General features: G+C 35.3%; 1 protein-coding gene across 3 annotated transcripts in view; it reads left to right on the forward strand.

Moving 5' to 3' along the window:
* Positions 1–19,206, forward strand: part of ZFYVE9 (zinc finger FYVE-type containing 9) — a 133,090-nt gene that overhangs the window by 15,400 nt on the left and 98,484 nt on the right. For all 3 annotated transcript variants that reach the window (XM_033115834.1, XM_033115833.1, XM_033115832.1), the window contains exon 2: positions 17,373–17,478. The gene's annotated coding sequence lies outside the window, so the exon portion shown is untranslated. The remainder of the gene's footprint in view (positions 1–17,372; positions 17,479–19,206) is intronic.

A 19,206-nucleotide genomic window follows, 5' to 3' on the forward strand; every position in this document is an offset into this window, starting at 1 on the left:
GACTTGATGGAGGGGCCCCATTGATTTCCTTTGACTCTGCATTAGAGAAATAAAAGTCCCACTGGGAGGATTATGGGATCCTGGAACAATCGGCTCAGGAGGGTATTGTGTGTGTGCCTGTGTAGAGAGATACATGTGCATGTGTGGAAGGAAACAGAATAAATCAGTTGAAATCTGGAAAAAATATGGTTGAATTAGATCAGAGGGGTCTACAGAATCATGATTGAGAATAAGTAAAGGGGAGACACAAGGCAAGGTCATAGGGTAGGTGTATCTGCAGTGATCTTCTGGCTACTAACTTCAATCAGAGCACTTTCTATGTACTGTTATTAGGGTTCTGCTGCTAATAGTAAGTACCACATTGATCTAGAGTCCTGTGGATTCTTACAACAGAAAAGCTTAATATTTCAGGTTCAGTTCAATAGTTAGTAGTCAGCATAGTTCCTAGAACATAGTAGGCTGATTGAGATAAGAATTATTGAAGAGACAGACATATAAATAAATAATGTTAAACTTAGTTGTCTTCTAGGCTGTGCTGTCAATTATTGGAGGGTTGGAAGCATATCTTAGATTTTACCTATCTTCTCTTCTTTGATTCCCCTTCTGATACTTCTGCTCTCTCTTGAGCTCCCTCTTTTCTTTGAAGATCATGTTCCATGGAAAAAGTGGCTAATGGAGTTCACATATCAAACAATTGTGCAAATGCTTTCTTGAGACAACCATCACACTTTGGTATGCAGCAAAACTACTTCTTATTTGTACTTCTTATTTGTACTTCTCTTTTTGTCACACAGACTATTAAAAAGACATGTATTCAAGAGTTGAGATTTAACAAAAATAATAATTTCTATTGTTTCATCAGTCAAGTGAAACTGGCATTTTTTTTTTTTTAGACTGAGAGCGCATGGCAGTGAAGAATGTGACTAGTACAATTTGGTGCTGCTGCCTTGATTTATGTTAAGGTGCAAACAATTCTTCCCACCATTGCTTTTGCAGTGTGCAAATGTGCCTATCCATGCAAACGAATGTCAACACATTGAAACAGGCAAACTAAGATGTTATGTTTTAGTGGTATGAAAATACTGCTTTTTAAATTGAGATATAGTTGCCATATAGCATTGTATTAATTTCAGGTGTACACAAATGATGCAGTATACTATGAAAATAGTTTTGACCTCATATACTTCCTGAAAGAGTCTTGTGGATTTCCGGAAATCTGTGGACCACACTTTGAGAACCACTTGGCGTGATCTAAACTCATCCAAGTTTGTGCTTGGATACTTTCAAGCAGCCTGAACTTTACCTGACAAGATTATCTAGCTTATTTTTAAACTTTCGTAAATTCAACAACCTGGTTAGATAAACTCCACTGAGTATTTAACTGACTTAATCATTAAAAAGGTTTTAATAATATGCTTAATCTGCATCCTTCCTTGTTTTTAGTCTGAATACTTAACTTTACAGCTTGCTTATACCTATTAACTCTAGCCTGATGACTTAAAAAAACCCAAAAACTAGTTTTAAGGCTTTTGTTCCATTTTCTTATTCTGAACAAAACTCTTAAAATAGTATAGCAGTTGATCTTTTGACATTTAAATCCTGTGAGAGTCTTGCAGCAAAAATCTTTGTTTCTCTAGCTCCTTTGGGAAAAGGCAAATAAATTTAGGATTGGTGGAATGTTTTCAGCAGATTCTTGAAATGAAAGCAATTAAAAGTGTTTGTCGCTTTGTAGTATTGTATATATTTTGTCATCATACTTAATATAGTGGTTTCTGTATGAAATTTGGGGCTGCCTTTGGACTGAGGTGGGACTTTTCATTTAACACAGCTCTTGTTTAAGGAAACTATTATTAAAATCTCTCATAAGTTAAAATTGATAATAAAAACAAACAGTTTTGGTACAGATTAAATTCCTTAATAGCAAATTCTAGATGGATTATCAGAATTCTTTTAGTGTATTGAAATTTTGTTTTATTGATTTTTGTGGGAAATAATTGGCAGTTTGCTAGCCTTTATCTGATTCCCCCATGAGCCCCACACACTCATTTACTACCCTTCCTCTTATTTAGCTTGCTCTTAGTCCCTCTGCTTGGAAGTCTCTTCCCCTAGATATTCGTAGAGTTGCTTCTTGACGTTCAGATTTTGACATAAATGTCACCTTCTCACTGAGACCTTTTCTGACTGCCCTACCTAAAATTATGATTCCCAATCTTTCTTTTTCTTTTTTTCTTTTCCTTCTTAGCATGTATCATCTAGTTTACCATATATTTTACATGTTTATGTTGTTTATTATCCATTTCAACCCATTAGAATGTAAGTTCCATGAAGGCCAAGGTTTTGTGTGTTTTTATATATTGGATTTGGTTTGCTAGTGTTTTGTTGAGGATTTTTACTTTTTTATTTCTAAGGAATATTGATCTATAGTTTTCTTAGAATGTCTTTGTCTGATTTGCTATCAGTGTAATAATGGCCTCATAAAAGGAATTGGAAAGTATTCTCTACTATTTTGGTTTTTTGGGGTAAGTTTGTGAAAGATTTGTATTAAATTGCTTTTTAAATATTTGGTAGAAGTCACCATTGACCCCACCTGGGCTTGGCATGGAAGTTTTAAAATATAATTTGTGGGAAGTTTTACAATTAATTATTCATTTTCTTTACTTGTTTACAGGTCTGTTCAGAGTCTCTTTTTATGTCAGTTTTGGTAGTTTCTAAAAATTTATTTCATCTGGGTTGTCTTATTTGTTGGTATACAATTGTTCATAGTATTCTTTTATAACCTTTTTGAAAATCTCATACATTAAATCTTATAATTTCTGTAGGGTCAATAGTAATAGCGCCACTTTCACTTCTGATTTTAGTAATTCGAGTCTTCTCTCTTTTTCTTCAGTCTAGCTAGCGATTTATCAATTTTGGTGATATTTTCAAAGAACCAACTTTTGATTTTGTTGCTTTTCTCTATTTTTAAATTTTATTTCCACTTTCATCTTTATTATATTCTTGCTTCTGCTTCCTGTGGTTTTAGTTTGTTCCTCTTTTTCTAGTTTCTTAAGAAGATGGAGAGTTAGGTGTTATTACTTGAAATTTTACTTTTTTTTAAAAAAACAGGTGTTTATAGCTATAAATTTCCCTTTAAGCATTGCTTTCACTTCATTCCATAAGTTTTGGTGTGTTATGTTTGCATTCTTATTAATCTAAAAATATTTTCTAATTTTCTTTGTGATTTATTATTTGACCTATTGGTTAATTTTAGTGAATTGTTTAATTTCCACAGATTTTTAAATATCTCAAAATTCCTAACATGAATTGATTTCTGATTTCATTTCATTGTGGTCAGAAAACATACTTTGTATGATTTCGATTCTTTAAAATTTATTGAGGCTTGTTTTATGACTTAATTTATGGTCTGTTTTGACCCATGTTCACTTGAGAAGAATGTATATTCTGCTGTTGTTGGGTGGGGTGTTCTGTAGATGTCCGTTAGATCTAGATGGCTTATAATGTTGTTCACATTTTCTGTTCTCTTACTAATTTTCTCCCTAGTTGTTTTATCCATTATTGAAAGTGGGGTATTGAAGGTTAGAACTATTACTATTGAATTGTCTGTCAGTTCAGTTCTGTTGGTTTATGTTTCATGTATTTTGGGGCTCTGTTAGATACTCTAGCTTTAATTCTGATGCGTAATATGGATTAGATTCTGTGTATGTTAATACTGTTGATAACTAAATAAAACATTTATCCCATCATATATGCTGTGAACAATGAATGAAATTTGTTTTGATATAGCTTTGATGCTTAAGTGATTTTCACTAGTAGTAAATTGTTATGTATATAGATCACATCAAGAAGCACTTGTCTCTGAGAAGACTTAACGTCACGGAGTCAGTGGTTTATTATAAGAGCTTATGTGCGTGTGAGTCACAGTGAACTGTAGAGGTTTACCATGGCTGAGATAAAGTATTTAAATAATTAAGTTGCCAATGCGTTAATTTTTATTGAGATTAAAGGGCAGATGATAATTTCAAAGGGTGTCAAAAACATATGTACACATTTTAAGAAAGGAAAAAACTGTATTAAAATTGTAATACTCAATATATACCGATAACAAAGATGAATACAAGTCATGTGTATATATTTTTTAGGCATCCCCTGTATTTCTTGACTGTTCACGAAAGAATTTGAGTTAATACCGATTAATACTCAACTATTAACACTATTTACCTTTTATATAACCAAGACCTAAACCATATCTAGCTTAGGAGGAAGAAGCAAATACAGAAGTATCCATAATGTTATATTCTATGGATATTATTTCTTTTTAATCTTCATAGCAATCTTTTGATGTGGGGGTGGTGTTGCTGTCATTATGCAAATGAGCAAATTGAAACTCAGAGATTTACTGATTTGACTAAGGTCACTGGTGAATGTTCTTTTCATTTTCTGTCATTCTTTCAGGCTTTCATTCAACAAATATGCCAGGCTTTGGAGATGCAGCCATGACCTTGTCAGATATGATCCTTGCCCTCTTGAAGTGAATTGTCTGGTGGAGTCCTTTTACTGAGTTTTGAGCTATATTTCATATAGTAATGACATATTTGTAGAGTATAAGATATTTTTTTATCGTAATCTAATTTTATAATTCTTGTTGCAGTTTGTGACCCAGATGAATTAGATATTATTCCCATTTGAAAACTGAGGGAAACTGAGACTAGATATTAAGGTCATATGGTTAGTAAATGGCTGAGCTAGCATTCAATCCCAGGTCATCTGGCTCCAAATATCTGTACTTCTTTCATTACTCTACATTGTCTTATTGTTTCACGTGAAACTATAAGCCTAGATCACCAAGAATGATATCGTGGAAAGTAACCAGTCTAGCAGCACTTAGCAAAGCAGAGCTCTCTACAAGGCAGGGCGTGTGGGAAGAGAAAAAAAATTAAGAGACTCAAACAGTTGTGTGCTGAAATGGACTTTTTCTTAAGTAATGCAGAGAGAAGAAATGCTTTGGAGAAGGACTACAGCATGAGAAATGTTGCACAGGCGTGGACTCAGCACCACCTACCGTGTTTCCCTGAAAATAAGACTAGCCGGACAATCAGCTCTAATACGTCTTTTGGAGCAAAAATTAATATAAGACCGGGTATTATATTATATTATAAGACCCGCTCTTATAGTAAAATAAGACCGGGTCTTATATTAATTTTTGCTCCAAAAGACACATTAAAGCTGATTGTCCAGCTAGGTCTTATTTTGGGGGAAGTAGGGTAGATGGGCTCAGGGTACAGTAACTGCCAAGGACTCCCCCGACCCTTCCGAGAACAAAGACTTGAAACAGACAGTGAATTTAAGACAAAGAGACCCAAACAACACCAGGCTCTGTACAGAGCTATCTGCAGCTGCAAATCAGAGTGTAATCTTTATATGAGGAAGGGATTTCTTGTTTTACATTGACTACCTCAGCTACTTTTATGCAGCTATAGAGATAGCGATCTATTCAGTAAAAACATTTGAGTGCTTCTTCTGTGTAAAAGCTCTGTTAGGCATTGTGGGAGTGATACCAACATAAGTATGACACCATCCTTGCCCACAAGGAGCCTGTAACCTAGTAAGGAGATTTTGCATTCATTCAAACAATACTTGTTCATCCAGAGTCTATTATATGTCAGACCCTGTACCAGGTGTTTAGGAGACAAGAGTAGATAACATAGAAACTGCCTCTAAGCCTTTAGCTTATACTTTCCATTGCTTGGAGAGTATTTCTTTACCTCTTTCCCCTAAGTCTAAGCAATTAGAAACCTTTTAAAGTAGAGAGCAGGACCTGAAATTCTCTTATGTGATTTGGTCACAAATACAACCTGATAGCCTATTGGTCAGAGCTTAGGTGTCATACTAGAAAATATATGGATTGTATTTAACAGTCAGAGTATTAATGTCCAGGATACATAAAGACTCCGACAAATCACTAAGAAAAATACAAACATTCCAATAGAAAAAAATGGGCAAAGGATTTGAAGAGTAGATCACTGAATAGGAAATACAGAAAGCAAAAATATATGTTAATATTATTAGTAATAAGAGAAATGATTCAATAATGAAATATTTTTAACTCTTATTGACAAACATAAAAGTTGATAATAGCAAATTTAAGTAATAATAAGAAAACGTGGAGTACTTTTTCTTTGATAGGCACAACAATCCTGTGAAGTAGGTACGAGTATTAGTGTTTTGTTGATAAGGAGCTAGAGGCACAAGGACAGAGTAAGTTGCCCAACTAGTGGTTAGGCCCAAATTTGAAGTCAGGCAAATCCGTCTCTAGGGTCTGCACACTTAATCACCAAAGCAGTGCACTTGTCTGGATTGGTTACCATCCTGCTGTATGTATGCTCAGCCTCTAGAACAGTGCCTACCACCAGGAAAGCACTTAAATATATGTTGAATGAATTTTAAAATGAAAATGTATTAGAAACTCATTTTGGAGGGTAATTTGTTAGTATCAAAAGGGTACATACCAATGACTCAGTAATTCCATTTCTTAGTGTGTATTGTTAAAAATGCATGTATATAAGGAGGCATTGCAAGGGTATTTATGGCTGCATTCTTGGTAATTGTGGAAAATTGTGGGAAACATAAAAAAAATGTTAAATGCAATGCTCATCGGTGCTGTAAATATCTAATAAACATATTAGTTATATTTAGCAATGTTTAATAAATAAAACTGATATGGGTATTGTTTTAGAATTGTGTGCACAGTTAAATAAAGTAGTTGATCTGGAAAGATATCTAGGATATATTATTGAATGAGAAAAGTGAGTTATAGAACTTCTCTTACCAAAATAGATTCTAGATGATAGAAGAGTAAAACAAAAAATAACCATGAAAATAGCAGAGAAAACAGGGGTGAATATTTTTACAATTTTGGAATGAGGAAGGCTTTTCTGAGCATGATGTGAAATGTAGAAAACATCAAGGATAAGAATGATGAATTTTAACATAAAAATAGAAGATTTCTATGTAGAAAAAAAGAATGGACATTAAACTGGGACAGAGATTCTAAACACACACACACACACACACACACACACACACAAAGATTATAGGCAATTTGTAGAAAGGCCAACAAACATATAAAAGTTATATTAATAAGTAGATATTCAGCCTTTACTCATAATTAAAAATACAAATTTAAAAAATTTGTATTTTTAAAAGAAAATCATATCCCCCTTTTTTTTACCTGGGAGATTGGCAAAGATTGATAATGCTTAGTAACTATGAGCTTGTACAAAAAATTCTTTATACTCTTGGAGGAAATATAAATAAGCACAGCATGTTTGGTGGAAATTTTAGTAATATTTATTAAAATTTAAGATATATACTACCTGTGTCTCAAATTCCACTTTTAGTGATTTATTATATATTGAAATGTAAAGATACATGTACAAAGATATTCATTATATTGTGACTAGGTATAAAAATATGGAAACAAGATGTTCATTGGTAGAAATGAGAATTAAAATGTAGTGTATCGTATAATGGAATGCTATTCAGCTGTTTAAAAAGATGTGCATGTATGCATCATTTCTCACTGCTCTGTGTAGTGCTGATAGATTATAATGCTGTGTTACATAACACGTATGAATATATTATAACAGTAGACATTGCATATTATGTTGCAGTATATATATTTAAAAATCCATTATACTTTGTATGGTGATAGATGGTTATAGACTTAATGAGGTGATCGTGTCACATCATTATATTGTACACCTGAAACTGATACAATATTTATATCAACTCTACTACAATTAAAGAAAACTGTTAGAGTACCCTGTTGATCGATGAGGTCTGACAATTAAGTTCGTGAACTCATCCTAGAAGAAGTGCTACATACCTCAATGCTGAATATCACTACAGTCACCTTCGAAATACTCCCCTTGTATCGTCGTCAATAATTCATGGCTCTTGCATCACAATAATGCCCCAGCTCACACGACACTGTCTGTGAAGGAGTTTTTAGCTAGTAAGCAAATAACTGTATTGGATCACCCTCCCTACCTGATCTGCCCCCCAATGACTTCTTTTTTCACCTGAAGATAAAGGAAATATGGAAAGGAAGACATTTTGATGACATTCAGGACATCAAGAGTAATGTGACAACTCTGATTACCATTCCAGCAAAAGAGTTCCCAAATTGCTTTGAAGGGTGGACTAGGTGCTGGCATCGGTGCATATTTTCCCAAGGGGAGTTCTTCGAAGGTGACCGTAGTGATATTCAGCAGTGAGGTATGTAGCACTTTTTCTAGGATGAATTCGCGAACTTAATTGTCAGACCTTGAACTCTAACTTGGCAGATTGTGCTATATACACTACTACCAGTGAATTTTATCATACTATGTTGCAGAAACTCTCAGCCAATAAATAAGTTTAACTGTTATGCCACCTTAATTTGAGTGTACTAGATGTTGAAGGGCAAAATTTACTGTGGTTCCTTTAAGGTGTGTTGATGGAAATGGTAGAGAAATGAAGAAGGTAAAAATCAAATTATGAAGATTGGTAAGCTGAAGGTCATCATATACATCAATGAAGCCTTGGAGGATTGTATTTATTAATTTGTTAATTCACAAAATCTCAACATATATTCATAGAACACATATTTATTTACGGCTTGCCAGGTGCTGTGCTTAGTGCTCTCAGTACTTCGGTGAACAAGATAGTCATAGATCCTAACTCATACAGCTGATATTTTACAAGTTACCAAAATAATCAGAGAGTAATAAGGGCTATGCAGGAAAACTAGTCTGAGGGGTCAGAGGAGGGCTTCCTTGAGGAATTGAGATTTAATCTGAGAGCTGAAGCTTGAATGAATTTGTATTAGCCAGGAGGAGAGCGTCAGAAGAGTGGGAAACAGCAAGGAGGGGGAGCATCATGAATAAAGGGCCAGAGGTGGGAAGGAACATGATACTCGTGAGGACTAGGCAGATCGCAGTGCAGATGGAGAGAAATAAACAGGAAGGAAAGTAGCAAAAGAATAAGTTGGAGAGTTAGGCAGGGGTTAAATTTTGCAGAACCTGGACGGCTGGATGGCTCAGTTGGTTAGAGCAGGAGCTCTGAACAACAGGGTTGCCGGTTCGATTCCCACATGGGCTAGTGAACTGCACCCTCCACAACTAGATTGAAGGACAATGACCTAGAGCTGATGGGCTCTGGAGAAACACACTGTTCCCCAATATTCCCCAATAACATTTAAGAAAAAATCATGCAGGACCTTATAAAGTCATAGTAAGGCATTTTGATATTTTAAGTGCAATAGAAAACAAAGAGTTTCAAGTAGAATAATCACTTGATTAGATCTTTTTAAAGATTACTGTAACTGCTTAGGGGAGAATGGGTTGGGGAGGAGATGGCAAAGTAGATATAAAGAGGATCATTGAAAAGATCATTTCAGTATCAAGGTATGGAACAAAGGTGGCTTGGATCAACATATGGTTGTAAGCAGAGTAAATGGATTTTCATTATTTTAGGAGATGATTGAATGTTGGTGGTGAGCATCATGGAGAAGGAGGGATAGAGAATGACTATATCATGAGCAACTGGGTAGGTGATGATATAGGGAACAGAGAAGAAACATGGTTGATTACTGTGTTTCCCCGAAAATAAGACCTACCCAGAAAATAAGCCCCAGCGTTACTTTTCAGGATGACATCCCTGGAACATAAGCCCTAATGCGTCTTTTGGAGCAAAAATTAATATAAGACCCAGTCTTATTTTCGGGGAAACATGGTAGTATAGATGGGAGTGTAGATGTCCATAGTGAGTTTGAGATGTTTATGAGACACGGGAACATTGAATAAGCACTGTATAAATGGGTGCAGAATTTATATGCAGAATGCAGAAAAGAGGTCTGAAGTGGTGAAAAGGAAATTGGGACTAACAGATGGTGTTCCAGACAATGATAGTAGATGGAATTCCTTAGAAAAGAATAAATTTAAAAAGAAGAGGACTGAGTACAGAACTCAGAGTAATTTTAACATTTAAGATTGGGTAGAAAAGGAGGAGTTGGATGAAAGTGAGGGAGATGTCAAAGAAGTAGGAGAAAAATCAATTTTTAGTGTCACATAAGACCTGGAAGAAGAATTTCATAAAGGAGGAGAATGTGACCTACAATGGAATGTTGCTAAGGTGGGGAAAGAAGCCAGAAAAGAAGGGGGACACGCATGAGAGGTGATGGAGGTGAGTTAGACATGGATAATTGACAACTTTTGAGAAAATATTCCTCTTAAATGTGAAGGGTTCCTTCACTGTTTGAAATTTGAGGTATAGTAAAACATCCAGATGGAGAAATAGTGTGTGTCAGGTATGTGAAGCTGTGGTCCTGGAAATTGAGTGAGAGTTCAGGGTTAGAGAAAGGGTTGCATATACTCTTGTTACTACTCTTGGAGCACACAATTTGTGCTATAAAATTATATCTCCCTGTCGGTCTTCTTCCTATGGTGATCCAAATGATAAGACTCTAACCCCAGTGAATTTATCTCTTATGTTTTATCTACTTGTAGATCATAGAATGTCAGAATTAGAGTCTAATCTTTGAAATTTTGGGTATGCAGTTAAAGTTGAAACTGTGATTTTGATGTTGTTTGTCTCAATTTATATCATACATTTGGGATATGTTTTGAAGACTTTTGTTGCAAGTTAAAGCAACCAACTGGAAACTTTTATAAGGATACTAGAGTACCTCAGAATCCAAAAATAGGGATTGCAGTTGTATCTCAGGAATAGTGTAGAAGGGTCTGTGGTTCATTCCGCTTCGATCAGGGGCTCACACCAGTTGAATACCAGTTAGGTTATTAGGTTAGTTAATAACCAGTTAGGTTATTAGGTTTCCCCTGAACATGCCATTTTATCTTGCAATAAAAATTTATGTGTGTGTATGGGGTGAAAGGTGGGCAACCAGATTTGTTGGCAGAGATAATCCAGTAGATATCTGCTATCTAGAAATTAGAGCTCTGGACTTGGACTGATATAATGTTAATTAATGGTTCAGTCATGAACAAACAAACAATCTATATGCTACTTTAGGTACGTTGTATGTCTGAATAGGCCCTATACCATGTATATACAAATTTGTTTATATTGTCTTGACTCTTATTACTCCAAACGTGAGAATTACATGTTCCTCATTTTAGTGCCAATCTCAAATCAGTTGCTGTTGTAGAGATTTGAGTGCATATGTATATTTGATACATCTGTTATCATGTTTCCCAATATTTGTTCAATTACTGTGCTTTTTGTTTAGTGTGTACTAGGTGAAACAACCACCTGGTTCTAATAGCTCTTGACCAAGAATGCAGTGTTTGTGAAAAGATGCCAGGTTGATATCCCGGAAATTGAAGCCCTGTGTGAATGCGGGGTAGCAGCAATGTCACCTTCCTGGATCCTGCTCCCTTAAATGTACTTTGGTCTTGGTTTGCAGGAATAAAGCCCTCTCAAAGATGATCTCATTTCTTTTTTCTGCCGTTGTGAAAGTGTTCATATTCAAAGGGTTTTATTTTAGGATCAAATGTACTTAAGCCTCTTCCGAAAATTGAACACTTAGGTTACTCTTTTGTTCCTGTATTTCTTTTCATTGTTCAGACTTGAATTGATCACTTAAGACCAGTGGCCCTGATGGATTATTAATTGTTTAAACAGTCTGCTGGTTTGTTTTATGATTCAAATCACACTTTGCTTATTCTCTTTTAATTCTTTCACACAGATTGCTTTTTGATGACAAATAATAATAGTTACCATTTATTGAGCACTTACATATCAGATTTAAGCGAAGCATTTTATATAATACATTCTTCTTCATTGAAACTATCATGCAAAGTATAGTTTTCATATGAAATATAAAGAAACTGAGACTCAAAAAGGTTTAAGTGACTTGCTGAAAGCAGCAATGCTGTTAAATGTTAGAGCATGAATTCACATTTGGATTTGCCCGAGTCCTGCGCCATGCTCGTTTCCCAAACTCCACTGACTACTCATAAAGGTACTCATGTGGATTGAACGTCAATCAAGCAGATCAATTACATGTTGGTAATGGTTGATTTGGAATTCTGATACCAGTTTTGCTGGATATTCCATTGTTGTATTCATAGATACTCTTGAATCACACTTTTCTTTAAAGGTAAGTCATCAAACTAATAGGAGCTGTCTGAAGAGTTGTGATTATTGATAGGAAGCCTTGATAAAACATGGTTTAATTGAGAACTGTTCTTCAGTATGCAAACTAATAATTTTATGTTGGTATTAATAAACTTTGAAATAGTAAGTATACTAGTGTCTTAGCAATCTCAGCGCAACTCTTGAGATCCTTTGTATGGAAAAATTTCCTAGGTGGAAGTGCTTTGAAAGTAAGTTTTACTTATCTCACAAGTGGTTATAAGCACTTACTCTGTGCCACACATTATGCCGTGTACCAGGATGTAATGATAAATAAGACAGAAGCAGTCCCTATCCTGAAAAAAACCTCAATAGCCTGGAAGGGACAGACAAGTAGTTCAAAAAAGTTCATAATTCGGTTGGTAAGTGCTATGACAGAGAAAGTAAAAGATATACAAGAAAGAAGGGGCACCTTTTCCAGACCTAGATCAGAAGGGCTTCATGAAAGATATGCTATATAGGGTAATATAAAGAGGTGATAAGTAAGAATTAGTCAAGTAACAGTGACGGGGCGGAGTATTCCAGGCCAAATAATAATGAGTGAAAGCCTGTTTTGTTGTTTTGTTTTGTTAGTTATAAGTTTTATAGAGATAAAATTTGCATATCATAAAATTTCAAACATTCAGTTGTTTTCAGTATATGACTATTCACAGATTGTGCAACCATCACCACTAATTCTAGAACATTTTCATCACCCCAGAAAGAAACCCCTATGCCCTTATTCCCTCACACCCTAGCCCCTGGCAACAACAAATCTAAGGATTTGCCTGTTCCGGGCATTTCATGTAAATAGAATCACACAATAAGTGGTCTTTCGTGACTGGCTTCTTTCATTTAGCATAATGTTTTCAAAGTTCATCCATATTGTAGCATGTATCCGTATGAAGGCCTGTTTTGAGGAATGGAGATGAGCAAGATTGAGAATTGAAAGTTCAGTTGATCAGGATGACCAGTGCATAGAACAAAAATTTGAGAATAGAGAGAAGGAATCATACCTGGAGAGAGAAACAGAAAGCAAATCAAACAGCTGTGTTATATAGGGATGGACTTTACTCTAAAGGCAATAGGATACCATTGAATGGTGTTAAGTACAAAAATAATATAATCAGATTTGTGTTTTATATTTGTTTAGAGAATAGGCTAAATGGATACAAAACGGGTGTGGGACAGGAAGACTAGTTAGGATTCTTGCAGAAATCTGGCCAACAGAAAGATGGTAGTGTGGGATATGGCAGTGGGAATGGAGAGAAGTGGATGGATTTGAGAGATTTAAAAGGGAAGATTGACAAGACTTGGTGTTAGAATGTAGAGGTGGGGAGAAGGAGAGGTAATATCTAGAATGGCAGTTAAGTTTTTGGGTTGGTGAGCCAGATGGATAATGATGCGTAGACTCTTTTAGGAGCTGGCTAGCTAAATGAATTCCTGGGGTACTGATCCATAAGGAGTACTAAAGGGGTACTGGAAAGCTAATGAGATCGGAAAAAATGCGTTTACTGTAGTTCTTTACTTATTAGCACAGTACTATACTGTTTAGAGGAAAACTTTGATAAGCTACTGTAGAAGGTAAGACCCCCCCCTCCTTTACCCTAGCTTCTTGCTTGAATAATGAGGTGTCTCTTAAACTGTACTCTTAAGAAGTCCAAAGGCTGCTTTGCTGAGTGGGATATGCACATTTGGAGTTAGCACTAAATAGCTCAATAGAGGAGAGGCTCCATCAGGGAGGTCTTTTTTTCCTGTCCCTCTTTTGGTTCTAACCCTTTTCTTTAGAATATTTATATAATATTTATATAAGGGTTGAAGAGTAACATATTACTAACCTGTTACATATGTCTATTGCTATATAATAAAGTACACCAAAGCACAGTGGCTTCAAACAACTTATCTCTTGTGGTTGTGGGGATTGACTGGACTCAGCTAGGTGCTTCCCTCTCAGGTTCTTCATGCAGTCGTAGTTACACAGTGGCTGGGACTAGAGTTATCTTGAGGCTTGCTCATTGACGTATGTGAGGTTCATGTGCCAGGTCACCTACCCGTGGCCTTTCCATGTAGTCTCTCTGGCATGATAGCTGGATTTTAAGTGAGTGTCCCAAAAGGACCAGGCAGAAACTGTATTAGCTTTTAAGACCTAGCTTTGGAAGTTACCGAAGTGCCCCTCCTGTTTTGCTGTATTAGTTGAGGTAGTCATGAAGGTCTGTCCAGGTTTAGAGGAAAGGGGACATAGATTTTAACGTTCTTGTAAGAAAATCATGTGGGATGGGAGCTATTGGAGCAGCCAGTTTTGGAAAGGACATAGATTTTAACGTTCTTGTAAGAAAATCATGTGGGATGGGAGCTATTGGAGCAGCCAGTTTTGGAAATATAATATGCCACACCTTCCCGGAGAGCCCTGTCCAGCCAAGGATAGGGAGCCAAGAAAAAGGACTTTGGAATATGGAATGCAGTTTAGTACATGTTGAGTTTAATTCCTTTCCAGACTTCCTGGTGAAAATGTTATTAAGAAATTTGATTACTAAGCAGATACTGAATTTGTTCTGTGGCGAACAGAATTAATCAGAGCTAAGATAGGAAATAATATTAAACTGAGAATATTTTTTAGTTTATCCTCCTCATTTTCCTTTCTTTTTTTTAACCTATGGCCAGGACTTTGAAAATTTATTACCTTCATAGATCTCTTCTGTTATAAACATGTCCACATCAAGTTCCTATAAATTGCTTGCATCTTATATTTTAAGCATCATCATTATTCATGTCATTTTTCCTTATATGATTATTTAAAAATAAAATCTTGGTATCTTAATTTTAGATGATTCTCCTTTCTCTTTCCCTGTATTATAATTAAAAATTTAATCTTTGTTGTATATCCCAGGGAGATGCTTTTTAAAAATCCTTGTCTTTCCTATTTCCTTCCTTTTTCAGTTTTCATACTTCAAAGTAAAAATTTAAGTAGCTTGGGTTTTTATTAATTGAAATAGGAAAAATTAGGACTGTAAAGTCTTGGAAACAATGTAAATCACCCAAACACTATTGAGAGATTCTGTATTATATTTTGGTGTATGTTTATTAAGACTTTCAAGTTTTTCCCCAAATACAGAGTCTTATCATTTGTACCACTTTGTAAATTGCTCCTTTCACTTGACATTTAGATTTTTCCCAATATTTTACTATTTTAAATATCAATCTAACAATTAACTTATTCTAAATCTTTCCTATTCAATTATTTCTTTAAGATAAATCTCTAGAAGGGTAATTACTATGTCAAAGGTCCTATGTTTATATAAAAATGATAAAATTTCTCAACTACTATTTAAATTCTTGTCACTCTTTTCTCTCCCACTAGAGAATTTCTCTTTTTTGTTTCTCTCTTGCGTTTGCCTATTGTCCCTTTCACATGTCACACACATTCACAAATATTTCTTAGGGAGGAAGAAATCATCAGCATGAGGTTGATTATTTAAATATGCACTACATTAATATCGTACAATTTATTTCTTCATGCCACGTTTGGCAAGCACTATGTGGTATGCCCCTGGTTACAGAGAACGAAGACATACTTCTTGTTCTTAATGAACTCACAGTCCAGTGGGGGAGATAAACATTCTAGGAAGGTGGGGATGAGGTACAGGGTTGAAAGAAGAATGACTAAGGAAAATGTAGTGGGAAGTCATAAATGTAAAGTTGAGACCAGTTACCATCTGTGTTATTTTTTTCATCCAGCCACATGTAAGCTGCTTAGGGGAATGTATGAAGTAGGTAGACAGTTGGATTTAACCAGGCTTGAGGCTTTGCCAGCTGAAGCTAGAAGGTCAAAGGGATATGATACTAGAAGAAAGACTTATGTTTGGGACAGTTACATGATGTTACTGGACTAGCCTCACATGTTAAAATATACACATGCACAAGACTTGACTTTGAGTTTGTAGAATTAATTTTATTTGTTTATAAAAATCTTCAATTAGGTATTAGAGGGGAGGATCTTACTTTTGCCTCATTCTCATTTTGACTTTGGTACTTCTGCCCTATACAGCCCTTGCATACTTCTGATATAATTTATTAGTTCGTTTTGATAGGTGTAAGTCTATTTCTTAGCATCCATAGCGCTTCTCATATAGAGTCTAGCATGTGCATATTTTTTTCAAGTTCTCAAGACAGGAAAATCTACCAGTGATTTTCATTCCATAATTTTTATTGGTTTCTGGAATTTTAGGCCTTTTTCTTATTCTCTTATTTTTTAGTAAGTACATAATATTCGCATCATATATAATATTCACCTAAAATAATAATGTGAACAAATTTCTTCTGTGCTTCAGTTTATCTTTAAAATTAAGTGATGTTTATTAGCTCACCTCTAACATACTTTCTCGTTATGAAAATTCTATGACTATATGTTAGATATTTTTTACAGATAATAAGAGATTCTTAGTTTTATTCTGATTAGTTTCAACTACTTATCTTGTTCAAGGATAAATTAGGCTCTTAAAGAATTTCAAATGATCTCTGAGCAGTTTTAGAGGCATTCGTTGGACTACTATAACTTCATGGATATTGTCATGTAGTCAGAAGAAGGAAATAACATTTGAGAAAGTTTTGTCTTTTGCGTACCCCTGATAATAAAGGTTAAAATTGGGTTAATTTATTCTTTGCTTCTAAGCAGTGGAGAAGGACTGGAATCATGAGACTCCATTTGGAGGAAAAACAGTGGTTTGGCAATAAAAATCTTAGCAGGAAGCTTTTGAATCTCATTTTAAGAATTATATATAAATAGAAAAAAAAATCACCTAACAGGACTTTCTTTTGAAGCAGCAGTTTTGTTAGCTTTGGATTCTTGGAGGGCCTATTGTAATATAAAAATCAGTGATGTTTTTATGAATTAATATAGTTAAAGACGTTGGGTAGAAAATGCCTGCCTTGATGTTTCGCTTTGTATTAGCCATTGAAAATAAGGAATGTGCAAAAATTCTTAACTGTTCGTTGAAACATTTACCTTTTTGGCCTTCTTAGACAATAAATGCGTCTGCTGCTCCATTCCATGATGGTCACATCTTTGAATCTGAAGATGTAATTGTGATTTATTGTTTAAGTCCCATAGATTTTATTTGTCTGGCTCTGATAAGTTTATATAAAGAAAATTAGGGCTTATTGCTTTAGCAAATGTAATGAGCAATGTGTTTTTTCTTTAGGATCAAACAGAGCATACTGAATCAGCAGGACTGGCTGATGGTGCCGCAAGCGTCATGAGTAAGCACAGAGAAGTCTGTTTCTCATCATATGTGTAAGGGGAAAAAGGTAAGAAAACCAACTTTCTTATTTCTCTTAGAAATTGAAGTTAAGAAAAAAACAACTAGATCTATAGAAAATAATGCTCATGTATATGTGCTACTTGATTCATTTACAACATTGCCTCTTATTAAATCAGGAGTATAGTTTTCAAAAAAATTTGACTTGAATTCAGAGTTAAAAGGGTATTTTAAAATTACTGTTGAATTATGTCAAAAATGCTAATTTCTCTACCAGTGCTTGGCTTCTCTCTTTCAGAGTCAACTTCTATCTTGAGCATAGAAGGGTAATTTCAGTGTGAAAAAGAACATAGATTTGAGCAATATTGTGAGGAGAAAATAGTAGTTTATCTACCCAATTAATACCATTTATATTTCTTAGTCATCAAGCAAGAGCTCAACCATTAAAACTAATTTGGGGGCAGGGAATCAGAAATGTGATTTAATTATATTATTTTATTTTGTATTTTTAGACTAGTTGTGAAGAGCAGCACTTTCAAGCAGAAAATTAGGAGTATTTTATTAGTTCTTACAGAGCAGGAACCATTGACTTTTTCCTTAGGGGTGGAAAATGGTGATGGGGTGGAGAGCGTATAGGCGATACTGGTTTCAGGAACGGATTATGTCGTTCACTAATGGAATGTAGCATACTCTGGCTGAGTTCTCTGGTTTTCTACGTAAGCTTTGAGGGTAGAGGCATGGGTCTGACAGGGTGTCACAGGAGGCTGAGCTTCTTTTCTCTTTAGTTGAGAGTGGAGCAAAGGCACTTAGCAGTAGTGCCTTCCTCACCAGAACTTCTGGGCCTGCAGTTGGCAAGGTTATTTCTTGCACCCTAGACATATCACACGGGAGTGCGAGAAGAGAGTGCCCTTCTCCCTTCACCTGGCAAAACCTTAGTTTTCAGGTTTCACCTCTTGGGAAGTTGTCACCACCGTACAGACTATCGATAGTAATAAATAATAATTAATTAGCAATAATAAATTATTGTAATATTTGTTTCCTGTAGCCTTCCCTACCCCAAATAAGACACCCCTGCCTCAATCTAGTTTGGATTCACTTTTTCTTTGGCTCCATAGCACCAGTATACATATATATCGGGGCTGGCTGGATGGCTCAGTTGGTTAGAGTGTGAGCTCTGGATGGCGGAGTCGCCGGTTCAATTCCCACATGGGCCAGTGAGCTGCGCCCTCCGCAACTAGATTGAAAGTAATGACTTGACTTGGAGCTGATGGGCCCTGGAGAGACTCACTGTTCCCCAATTAAAAAAAAAAATATATATCAATTAGTATAGATCACAGTGTTTTATATTTTCAGTTTACTCATTCATCTCCCCTATAAAACATTTGGCACCTTTAGGTCAAGACATTGTCTTATTTGTCATTATAACTTAATGAATAGCACAGAGCCTACTACATAGTAGATGCTCAATAATGTTTGATGATGAATGTACACGTTAATTGTAATTAGTATATGGCATAAAGAGGAAGTACCAGTGAAGGAGACATAGAAGTGCTGTAAAAGTGGGACCCCTGAGACTGAGATTCAAGAGAGTGTCCAGAAGGATTCTGGTCAATAGAATAAAGAAAAAGAGATCTAGAAGCCCAAAGACAAAAGAAGAGGTCCTCAGGGGGAAACTGTACTGAATTAATTATATTCCTTTTTGAGATGTACATGTATAATATTTAGTGACTTCTATTTTTAAAAGGAGATGGATGGACGGATACATTTATGAGAATCC

This window comes from Rhinolophus ferrumequinum, chromosome 9 (assembly GCF_004115265.2).
Source record: "Rhinolophus ferrumequinum isolate MPI-CBG mRhiFer1 chromosome 9, mRhiFer1_v1.p, whole genome shotgun sequence".
NCBI classification, from domain to species: domain Eukaryota; kingdom Metazoa; phylum Chordata; class Mammalia; order Chiroptera; family Rhinolophidae; genus Rhinolophus; species Rhinolophus ferrumequinum.